We start from the raw sequence: 12,617 nt of genomic DNA on the forward strand, positions 1-12,617 counted from the left end.
CCAAATACTTTTTTAGCTGAGTGATTGTGTTTACTTTTACACTTCAGTTCTCAACAGTTCTTCTATTGCATGTTTTACGAGAAATAGTGCTTTGTAAGAAAGCTCTGTGCATGTTGAAGTAGTATTACATGTCGCATATCAGTGTTCTGTAACAAGTTAATTTAAACTTACTGTTTCTGTGTTGGAATTCTCTATCAATATCTTTGTGAAAAGGAGTTGTGATAGAGTCCACACAGGACTACAGGTGTTGTTTTTTTTTAAAATGTGATCTTCCCTCTCAGTTTCCATATGTAAATATGTTTTCTGGTATGACAATATAGTAACTATGCTCTGCTATACATTGACCATGACTAAAGATATTTTTTGAAACGACCCAGTTGTAATTTTTGATGGTATAGAATAGAAGTTAGAAAATTTTTACATGCTTTGCATTTTTATATTTACTTCACGTATGCAGTGTGGTTGCCTTGTTTCAGTTTATTGTCCTGTTAAGTACCACTAGCTAGAAGTGGTCTTCCAACAATAACTCTGCATTTCAAAGGTCACTTCTCATGATGATTCTCATGGGAATCATTTATCATGCTGTGCTGGTTTCAGCTGGGGTAGAGTTAATTTTCTTCACAGTGGCTAGTACAGGGCTATGTTTTGCATTTGTGCTGAACACAGGGTTGATAACATAATGTTTTTGTTATTGCTGAGAAGGGCTTACACAGAGCCAAGGCCCTTTCTGTTTTTCATACTGCCACGCTGGCAAGGAAGTTGGGAGTGCATGGGAGGTTGGGAGGAGACACAGCTGGGACAGGTGACCCAAACTGACCAAAGGGATATTGCAGACCATATGACATCATGCTCAGTATGTAAAGTGAAGGGGAAGACATTTGGAGTGATGATGTTTGTGTTCCCAAGTAACCATTATGCATGATGGGGCCCTGCTCTCCTGGAGATTGCTGAACACCTGCCTGCCCATGGGAAGCAGTGAATTAATTCCTTGTTTTTCTTTGCTTCTGTGCAGGGCTTTTGCTTTCCGTATTAAACTGTCTTGATCTCAACCCATGAGTTTTCCAGCTTTTACCCTTTCAGTTCTCTCCCCAATCCCACTGGTGGGGGAGTGGGCAAGTGGTTGCATGGGCCTTGATTGCTGGCTGGGGTTAAACCTGTCTTGGTTTGAGACAATTTGGAGCGGCGGAGACCTCAGACAGAAGTCCTCTCCCTTGGATTCAATACCTCTGGTTTCTCCAATACAGAGAGAGAGACCAAATATGCCCAGATGTAAGTGAAAAAACCCCTCTTTACCAAGAAGAATGCTAATAACAATACTGATAAAACTGGGTTAAACCAACTGATGAGCAGAAACTTCCCAAGCCCCACTCATCGGACCATATTGAGATGACAGCTGGCCTCCCTCACACGGAAAAAAACCACACATGGCCATGTGGTTCACCTCCCCCGTGCCTGGAAAACCTGGCAGGAACAGTTGGAGAGTCAGCACTGGAGTGAGGTTTCAGTGCTGGTACAGGCAGTCAGAGCAGGGCTGCAGACACCCCAGGCCACTGGAAGGACCCGCAAGACACCCATTGGATCCAGCAATTTCAATGTTCATTCATTGAAGTGGTTGTAGTCCTGTCAAGGTGGTGGTGAAAGCCCCCAGGAAAGGAAAGTCCTGTGTGCTGAGGGAAGAAAATCCCGTATTAAGTGGAGTCTGAATGGGGTCTTTTATTGGGTTTAGGGTAGGTGGGAATACCCTTAAGTACCTCCCCTGGGGCAGGGAGTTCTACACTGGATGATGTAATACTGAATCATGGGACATTTCAGGAGTCTTTTGACACCTTCTAAGATGTTACAGCTGCCTGTTATGTCAGCACAGGTGGATCCATTATGGCTCATCAGAAGAGATGAATATCTTCAGGCTATGTGTGAATTGTCCCAATGCTTCCCTGGAGGGGAGTTATCACAGCTGAGTCATTTTTGTAAGGACAAAGAAACAACACCCAGCTTGTAGCCTGAGGTGGCCAGTGTCCATGCCCTCAGGACCTCGGTGGTTACTTTGCACATGGTCAGCTTGCACCTGGGTTGTCTGAGTCATCAGCATTCCAGTCTTTCACATTAGTGGATTCTCCCCTGAATAATAGTACCAGCCTTATCTTATCTCAAGTTCCCATCACAGTCCAAATTGGTCAGCATATTTGGGGAAAAGAGAAAAGGTGGATACCAGAATTTTTGTGTAACCCAGGACAAACCATGACATGTGCTAATGGTGGCTTCAACTTTGTTAGCAAGCTATTACCAAAGAAAATGCATATTTGTTCAAACTATCTGAAATAAATTTAATTTTGACTTAGATAAGGTTTTTATTGGAAATACTCATATGGGTTAGTTTTGTTTTTTTTTAATACTGAAAAGCTCAAGTGAGGACATTTATATATCATTATTTAACCCAGACAGAAAACGCTTTCAGGTGCTTTCTGACAATTTTTCTAATAGAAAGAAAAGAATCCTTTTGTGTGTGTGAGTGTCAAGGAACACTGTCTCAATCAGAAGTAAACTACCATTTAAAGAAATGTATATTCCAAAAGATTCCAGTTATTTCCCAGCGCTATTATGTTTTTTTAAATGAGGACCGAACTTAATTTGGAAATCAGCTGCTTTGATTGGATATAATTGTTAGCTGTAATAATAATAATAATGGCCCATCTTCACGAACGAAGATTTGGGGAAAGGTCTTTTTACCTTTCCAGCCTGCGCAATGGATTTTTTAGGTGAGACACAGCCTGCGCTGAACTGAGCCCACCCTTTAATCCTAAGGTTCATCTGCCGGGGCCAAGCAAGCTTGGACAATGGCAGTGAGGTCCTCAGGACGTAGGTTTGTTTAGAGTGTCCTTCTCATAGATGGATGGCCACACAGGGCTAACGACCTCCATCAGGCCAGGAGACCGGGGAATCGAACCCGTGGTCGCAGCAGTGAAAGTCCTGCACGCTAACCACTAGGCCACCAGGGGTCTCTAGCTGTAATGAAAGCTCTCTAAAAATGGCACTATGTAACACATGCATGAAAGAGATGGAAAGTGAAACCTCCAGGATTGTGCTAGTGCTGGTTAAGTGGGTGAGCAAGTTTGAGGTGGCTTCCTGCCAAAATCTCCAATGCTCAGCAAAAGCCCTTCCCCTCCCTCCCCTTTTCAGCAAAAAAAGGAAAGGGAAAAAATTATAGAAACTGAAAGAAACCGAAACCAACTGAATTATACCAAAATATATGTGTATTTTTACATATATACAGTTATATACAGTTATATACAGTAAGGATATTATGTACAACTCCCAAGAAAGGGGAGAGGGGAAGGGAAAATGGGAAAAAAGGGGCAAAAAAGGGACAAAAATAAAACAAGTATGCACAATCGAGAAATACGGTAACTAACAAAATAAAGAACTATTAAAATCTCACCACTTCCCTTGAGAAAAGCAGGACGGCTGGACGCGGCCCAGCACTCCCCCCTCACGTGTGGTAGACAGCAGTCACTGTAGGCCTCAGCTCCAGATAAGCAAGACTGAGACAGGGACCTACCGTTCCCAAACCTCGCTGGAAGAGAGTGAGGTCTCTCCAGTCGGCTTTATTTATACCTCAGTTTACGTAAAGGAATAGCATGGAATACTTCGTCACTTCCCTAGTTCCTTCCTGGTTACAAACTGGTCTCCAGGAAGGCCTAGGGTGAAAACTATCACAGTGGGCATGTTTTTAGAGACCATTCATATTATTAAATTGGCAAGTAGGTAGATATACCTAGTTGCTTGTGCTGGCTGGAAGGGTGCTCTCTGCAGGAAGTCTGCCCCTGATTTAAAAAAAAAAAAAGCCAAGCCAAACCCCCAAAATTTTACACCCTGATCATTGGAGATTCCTTGGGCTTTTCATGTGTCAGGGGTACAGAAAGGGATTGTGCTCTCCTTGTTCCCTGTCGTTTTGATACTGCTGTGTGTTGATGACACTCCATATGTTAAGTTGCTGCACTGAACCCTTTCCTGTGTGCCTTGGTAACTCCTGCCTATTGCTGAGCCTCTTCTGTGCCCTGTGTTTCAGCAAAAATAAAGTTTAACCAGTGCTTCTGTGTGAGAAGAATAATGCTGGAAGGGCATTTGTTGTCTTGTGGATGGTAATGCTTTTAATATATATTTGCCTTTACTTTTGGATCTGTTTATCAATAGCTATGTACTTTTCAAAATAAAAGATCATAGAATCATAGAATCACTAAGGTTGGAAAAGACCTCTAAGATCATCGAGTCCAACCATTAAACTAGCACCACCATGTTCAGCACAAAACCATATCTCCAAGTACCACACTCACATGCCTTTTGAACACTTACAGGGATGGTAATTTCACCACTTCCCTAGGCAGCCTGTTCCAATACCTGACCACCCTTTCAGTGAAGAATTTTTTCCTAATATCTAATCTAAACACAGCATAATACAGCTCAAACTGTAGCATTTTCATATCTCTAGTAGTGGAAGGAGAGGTGAAGAAGACTCATATCTACTATTAGGAGAATGGTCAAGGTGCACATGTTGCTTATCTTCTTAAAATGAAGCAACTTTGCAACTAACAGAACTAATTTTAATGGCTGGGGGAATGGATGAGAACCAAAACTAAAAATAGCCCAACACTTGAGAAAGTAATATCACCACCTCCTGTGTGCATCTAAGGAAGTTCTAGTTCAGAGCATGAGAATTGCCTACTTCCTGCTGTTTGTTTAGCAAGAACTCCAAGGGGTGATTCAGACAATGTGAACTGGGTGTTTGAAATTAGATGATATAAATACCATACTTAGGGACAAGTGAGCACTCTTCTAACATATCTGTCAAGTACATTCTTAGAACAGGAATACAATCCTTATGAAATTTATATTAAAAAGCATGCAACTTGCAACATATAATTATTCCCGCCTTTAATCACATGCATAAGAATTAAAAGAAAAGTGTAGTAAAAATGAAGAAAACCAAAAAAAGAATTATCTTCCTGTATTGGGTTTCTGTTGCCAGGTTTTGGTAGCGGGAGGGCTACAGGGGTGGCTTCTGTTAGAAACTGCTAGAAGCTTCCCCCCCATGTCCTGCAGAGCCAATGCCAGCTAGCTCCAGGATGGACCCACCACTGGCCAAGGTCAAGCCAATCAGGAGTGATAGTAATGCCTCTGTGAAAACATACTTAAGAAGGGAAAAAAAGTTGTTGGGCAGACGTAAATTGCAGCCAGGAAAGAGCAGAGTGAGAACATGTGAACGACTCTGCAGACACCAAGGTCAGTGGAGAAGGAGGGAGAGGAGGTACTCCTGGCGCCAGAGCTGAGGTTCCCCTGCAGCCTGTGATGAAGACCATAGTGGAGCAGGCTGTCCCCCTGCAGTCCGTGGAGGTCCATGGGGGAACAGAGATCCACCTGCAGCCCATGGAGGAGCCCACACCAGAGCGGATGGATGCCCAAAGGAGGCTGTGACCCTGTGGAAGGCCCATGCTGGAGCAGGGTCCTGGCAGGGACCTGCTGACCTGTGGAGAGAGGAGCCCACTCTGGAACAGGTTTCCTGGTAGGACCTGTGGCCCTGTGGGGGACCCACACTGGAGCAGCTTGTTCATGAAGGACTGCACCCCATGGAGAAGTGACCCACGTTGCAGCAGTTTTGTGAAGAACTGTTGCCTGTGGGATGGACTCACGCCGGAGAGGTTCGTGAAGGACTGTCTCCCATGGAAGGGACCCTATGGGAAGTAGGGGAATGACTCCTCTCTCTGAGCAGTGGCATAAACAACAACTGACCATAACCCCCATTCTGTCTTCCTGCACCACTGGGGGGGAGGAGGTAGACCTTCGAAGGAAGGAGGAGTGGGAGGAAGGTGTTTTTAAGATTATTTTACTTCTCACTCTTTATCTCCTGTTACTAATAAATTTAATTACTATCCCCACTTTGAGTCTGTTTTGCCTGTGATGGTGATCAATAAGTGACCTCTCCCAGCTCTTATCTCAATTCATGAATCCTTTGTTGCATTTTCTCTCCTCTATCCAGTTGCAAAGGGGAGGGAGAGAGCGGCTTTAGCACGTGCCTGGCATCCAGCCAGGGTCAACCCACTACACTTGCTTAAGGAAGGAACTTTTAATTTTCCAAAACAATATATCCATTGTGTTCAACCAATCCAAAATATGGATGACATTAAAAGATTTTGTGTTAATACCTCGGCAACTGCAAACATTGCCTCTATAAATTGGGATACGTGGTATGTCACATTAAATCAGATTCTGTGGGGCGTGTTCATTTGTGAATTTTGTTAGGTATTTTCAATAATACAGTTTTCTCAAATGTGTTATGCCATTTAGGAGTCTATTCTTACGACACGGTGACTTTTTAATGTCATCTTTAGGCATTGCTGGAAGACCTTTTCTCTTTATTCTAGATTTTCCTAGTAATTTAGTTGAATAATTTACTTTTTATTTTATGCATTTTGATACCAGGTATGTATTCTTGTTTAAATTTGTAAGCAGTGTCTCTAAGGTTTCTTTTATGGGATGATTTGTACATATATTATTTAGAATATTTGCTGTTTTGTTAGTTCTAAACTCAAATACACAATCATCTTTCAATAAGAATTCAAATGATAGTTTAGATCATATGTAGACAGTTGATACCTCATGTTTTCTTCATACATACTTCCATTTTTCATCACCCTTGACATTGCTGACAGTCATCATAGGAAACCTTTCAACCAGTAAGTAAGGATAAGCTGCAAACTGAACTTTCCCCAAACACCATGAAGGAGTCCAAGGTGTTGTCTTTACTACACTAGAAATCTTTCAGTAATTTTTGCTGAAGTTAGGTCAGCATTTCCAACTGTAACAGGAACCTTTTGCACTTGTGTCTTTTGAAACATTTTTTCAAAACTGAAAACTGTTGTTAGGATCAACAAGAACAGAGACCAAAGAAATGCTACACATTCTCCACAAAAAAGCACAGTGAAAATTTTTGAGACGAAATAGCCACTTTGTGGAATTGCTTTTTATTTTAAAGTAATCTGTGGAAATACTTATTATTTTGAGGGTACAAATGTCATGCCTTGTTTGGATTGGAAACCTCAGTGTATATTTACAGATATTTTTCAGCTGCCCATTTAGAGAAATATTCTCTACAGAAACAGAAAGCCAATAATATCTGAAGTTACCAGGAAAAAAACCACATAGCTATTCATCCCCTGAGCCTCTAGTGAATTTTCTAACAGTCATGACCCTTGAAAAGAGAAGCCTTTTGTGAAAAACAAAGGCAGAGGGGATGTTTTGCAAGACAAATATGAACATATTTGATTGCTCAAACTTCGCTGTCCCATCCTGGTTGGTTAGGGAAGTTAATGCCTGAAAGTATTTCACGACCAAGATAATGCGAACCATTCATGCTTATACCTTCCATTTAGGATTAATTCTTGATGGGGGGCTTTCTTCAGAGTCTATTATTTTGACTACTTGTAACAAGACTTTCCTATGGCAGTCTGTTCTGCAGGTAAGAGTATCACGCAGTTTGCACCCATCTGCACACGTGCTTTGCCTCTCCAAAAATGGACCTCTTCAAATTATGCCCCAAAAAGCCAGTCAAAAGCATAGTCATAGAATATTAAAAGCTTCTTGTAGTCTAGACTTGGGTTTCAGGGTACATATTCCCATCCACATAGGAATTCTTAAAAAGTTTACACATTTTTAGAGAAAGAAAAGCCCGTGATGAAGACCATGGTGAAGCAGGCTGTCCCCCTGCAGTCCATGGAGGTCCATGGGGGTGCAGAGATCCACCTGCAGCCCGTGGAGGAGCCCCATGCTGGAGCGAATGGATGCCCAAAGGAGGTTGTGACCCTGTGGGAGGCCCATGCTGGAGCAGGGTCCTGGCAGGGACCTGCTGATCTGTGGGGAGAGGACCCCACACTGGAACAGGTTTCCTGGTAGGACCTGTGGCCCTGTGGGGGACCCACGCTGCAGCAGCCTGTGCCTGAAGGACTGCACCCTGTGGAAAAGTGACCCACATTGCATCAGTTTGAAGAACTGTAGCCTGTGGGAAGGGCTCACGTTGGAGAAGTTTGTGAAGGACTGCCTCTGGTGGGAGGGATCCCATGCTGGAGCAGATGAAGGGCTCCTCTCTCTGAGCAGAATCAGAAACAACCTGTGATGAACTAAATGGGGGAATACAGTTAAACAGACATCATAAATAATGGCCCATCTTCGCGAACGAAGATTTGGGGAAAGGTCTTTTTACCTTTCCAGCCTGCGCAATGGATTTTTTAGGTGAGACACAGCCTGCGCTGAACTGAGCCCACCCTTTAATCCTAAGGTTCATCTGCCGGGGCCAAGCAAGCTTGGACAATGGCAGTGAGGTCCTCAGGACGTAGGTTTGTTTAGAGTGTCCTTCTCATAGATGGATGGCCACACAGGGCTAACGACCTCCATCAGGCCAGGAGACCGGGGAATCGAACCCGTGGTCACAGCAGTGAAAGTCCTGCACGCTAACCACTAGGCCACCAGGGGTCTAAACAGACATCAACATCTCCTGTAATTTTACATCAGCTTTATGCTTTAGGGAAGCTTTCTGTTTTTTAAGTGTCACAGCTTTTGAGTTCCTTTAATATCACTGTAGATGCCACTGACATTTTGTAGTGTAGGCAGAAAGAAGTTTGTGTTTGATCATATAACAGGATGTTCTGCTGAGATGAATTCAAATTGCTGAATAGCACTTTGGTGAGATGTGGACAAGTGACAATTCATAAGCAGAATCAAAGTATTTCACAGTGACACCAAACAGCCATTAAGTTTTGTCAGTAATGAAGTAGAATATAAGAGGTGTTTTGGGTTTTTTTATCAGGTCTTAAGCTATTTGGCAAATGAAGGAAGCTGGAGCTGGATGAAGGTGCTGAAATAAAATGTCTGGGATTTGTTTTCTCAAGGGCTCTGTTTTCTCAAGTACACAATAATGAAACATTACTAGTGGTCCACTCATTATAGATTGTAGGGTTGTTGCCTTTGCAGATTTTACTCTCTGGCACTGTGGTATAATGATGTTCTATCTTCCTGTCATGAAATCTAAAAGGTTCCATTTTGAAACTCTCCAGAGATTTTAGCATTCTTGTTTAATTCTACTTTAGCACTTTATGAATCATTTGTGCTGGACTTAACATTCAGTACAGTGGGAGGTTTAAAGTTGGACTTTAAACCTCTTCCCATCATGCTGTTTGCCCTACCCTTTTACTAGTCTAGATACCTTATCAGGGAAAGTGTAATAGATCTCACAATGTTAGAAAACAAATGTGCTCTAATGGTACTGTGGCACATAGGTGTAGCCTCATGAAAAGATGGGAGCTCAGCATCTGTTCTGCTCTCTGTGAAATCACAACTAGCAAAAATCATGCACAACTTCATATTCTTGGCATCCCTATTGGGTTTGTGATGAGTTCTGTAAACTGGAGGGGAGAGAAGCAAGGAGCAAAACTTTATATTCTTCTTTGGAACTGCTGCTTCAATGCAGTGTTGAATTGGGAAGAATTGGTCTATAAATTTATTTTTTTTAAACTTCCAGTTGACTTATAAGCCAAATCATAGAATCATTTAGGTTGGAAAAAACCTTTAAGATTATCAAGTCCAACTGCAAATCATCTACCCTATGCATTATTCTGAAAAGAAGCTGAAGGAAACCTAAGATCACTTAGATCCCACAAGTGAAAACCTAAGATCATTTAGATCCCATGGGCAAGGAAGGCAAGAAACCAGCATGGCTGAGTAGGGACCTGCTGGTCAAACTAAAGACAAAGAAGCAAATGCCTAGAGAGTTTAAGCTAGGACAGGTGACCTGGGAAGAGTATAGAGATGAAGTATGGTTGTGTAGGGATGGAGTGAGGAAGCCAAGGTGAAGCTGGAACTGAACCTGACAAGGGATGCAAAGAACAGCAAGAAGGGCTTCTACATGTATGTTAACCAGAAAAGGAAGGTCAAAGAAAGTGTACCCCTCCCAATAAATGACATTGGCAAACTGGTAACAACAGATGAGGAGAAGGCTGAGGTACTCAACTTTTTTGCCTCAGTCTTCAACAGCAACCTCTCTTCCCACACCTCTTGAGTGGATGAACAGCAGGATGGGGACTGGGGGAGCGAAGTCCCTCCCACTGTAAGAGAAGATCAGGTTCATGACCATCTGAGGAACCTGAATGTACATAAGTCTGTGGGACCCAATGAGATGCATCCCAGAGTCCTGAGGGAATTGGCTGGTGTAGTTTTCAAGCTACTCTCCATGATATTTGAATAGTCATGACAGTCAGGTGAAGTCCCAGGTGACTGGAAAAAGGGAAACATTGTACCCATCTGCAAAAAGGGTAGAAAGGAGGACCCTGGGAACTACTGACTTGTCAGCCTCACCTCCGTGCCCTGGAAGATCACGGAACAGATCCTCCTAGAAGCTATGCTAAGGCACATGGAAGACAGGAAGGCGATTCAAGACAGCCAGCACAACTTCACTAAGGGCAAGTCCTGCCTGATCAACCTAGTGGCCTTCTATGATGGAATGACTACATCAGCAGACAAGGGAAGGGCTACAGATGTCATCTATCTGGACTTCTGTAAAGCCTTTGACACAGCCTCCCACAACATCCATCTCTCTAAACTGGAGAGATATGCATTCAATGGAGGGACTGTGTCTTGGTTTGAGACAATTTGAGGGGGTGGAGAGCTTGGACAGAATACTCCCTCAGGTTCAATACCTCTGGTTTCTCCAATACAGAGAGAGAGACCAAATACACCTGGATGTAAGTGAAAAAATAACTCTTTACCAAGAAGAAATGCTAATAACAATACTGGTAAAACTGGGTTAAACCAACCAATGAGGAGAAACTTCCCAAGCCCAACCCCCAGACCAAATTGAGATGGAAGCCAGCCTCCCCCACCCAGAAAAAACTTGGCCACAGGACAGAGACAAGATGGCCAACCTTCCACGTGGTTCACCTCCCCCACGCCTGGAAAACCTGGCAAGAATGGTTGGAGAGTCAGCACTGGCAGGAAACAGTGGATAGCTTGGATTCAATACTGGGAGACACTTGCGTGGCCCTGGAGTGGGGCTGCAGGGCTGGTACAGGCAGTCAGAGCAGGGCTGCAGACCCCCTAGGCGATTGGAAGGACCTGCAAGACATCCGTTGGATCCAGCAATGAGACATGGTTGTTGCAATTTCAATGTTCATTGGTCGGAGTGGTGGTTGCAGTCCTGTCAAAGTTGTGGTCACAGTCCAGATCTGTTGAGGTTATGGTGAAAGCCCCAGGTGGTGAGGGAAGCCCTGAAACTTAGTTATATATGCTCAGGTTGGGGTGGGAATGTCTCCAGTACTTCCCCTGTGGAGTTTTACACTGGATGATGTAATACTGTGAGTAATGGGATACTTCGTGAGTCTGACACCCTCTAAGACAATACAGCTGAGTCCATCATGGCCCATTATGGCTTATCAACAAGAGATGAATACCTTCAGGCTAGGTGTGAATGTTCCAGGGAGTTATCACAGCTGAGTCACCTGAGTAAGGAAAAAGAAACACTACCCCACCTGGAAGGTTTTGTCTCTTTCCTTATCTTGTTTAACACCCAGCTTGTAGCCTGAGGTGTCAGATGTGCACCCCTTCAGCACCTGGCCCGGGTGGCCACTCTGCACATTGTTAGCAAAGCACACTGCTTATTGAGCCATTAGCATCAATAGTCCAGTCTCTTACAGCACCTGGGAGGTCACTGCAGGTGGTCGAATGTTTGAGTCATTAATCAGTAGCAGTTCAGTGTCTTTAAAGAAGGCATATTTGGAGAAAAGAGAAAAGGTGGATGCCAGAATTTTTGTGTAACCCAGGACAGACTGTTAGATGGATAAGAAAGTGGTTGGACTGCCCCATCCAGAGGGTAGTGGTGAACAGCTCAGAGTCCCGGTGGACATCAGTGACAAGTGGCATCCCTCAGAGGTCTGTATTGGGACCGGTGTTATTTAATATCTTCATTAATGGCATAGATTAAGGGATCGAGTGGACTCTCAGCAAATTTGCAGATGACACCAAGCTGAAATCTTGCAGTTGACGCACCAGAAGGACGGGATGCTATCCAGAGGACCTGGACAAGCTTGAGAAGTGGGCCCATGGGAATCTCATGTGGTTTCACAACACCAAGTGCAAGGTGCTTCACCTGGGTCAGAGCAACCCCCAGTATCAATACAGGCTGGAGGATGAACAGATTGAGAACAGCCCTGCTGAGAAGGACTTGGGGGTGCTGGTGGATGAGATGCTGGACATGAACTGTCTGTGCACTTGCAGCCCAGAAAGCCAACTGTGTCCTGGGCTGCATCAAAAGAAGTGTGGCCAACAGGTCGATGGAAGTGTTGCCCCTCTACTTTGCTCTGGTGAGACCCCACCTGGAGTACTGCATCCACCTCTGGGGTCCTCAGCACAGGAAGGACATGGACCTCTTGGAGCAAGTCCAGAGGAGGGCCACCAAGATGATTAGAGGGATGAAGCACCTCTCCCATGAGGAAAGGCTGAGATAATTGGGATTGTTTGGCCTGGAAAAGAGAGGGCTTAGGGGTGACCTAATTGCAGCATTCCAGTACCTGAAGGGAGCC

General features: G+C 43.9%; 1 protein-coding gene across 1 annotated transcript in view; it reads left to right on the forward strand.

Moving 5' to 3' along the window:
• LOC113981880 (homer protein homolog 1-like) overlaps positions 1–12,617 on the forward strand; it is a 127,393-nt gene that overhangs the window by 46,583 nt on the left and 68,193 nt on the right. The window lies entirely within an intron of this gene.

Source organism: Neopelma chrysocephalum, unplaced genomic scaffold (genome assembly GCF_003984885.1).
Source record: "Neopelma chrysocephalum unplaced genomic scaffold, ASM398488v2 Primary Assembly neopelma1_96809, whole genome shotgun sequence".
NCBI lineage: Eukaryota > Metazoa > Chordata > Aves > Passeriformes > Pipridae > Neopelma > Neopelma chrysocephalum.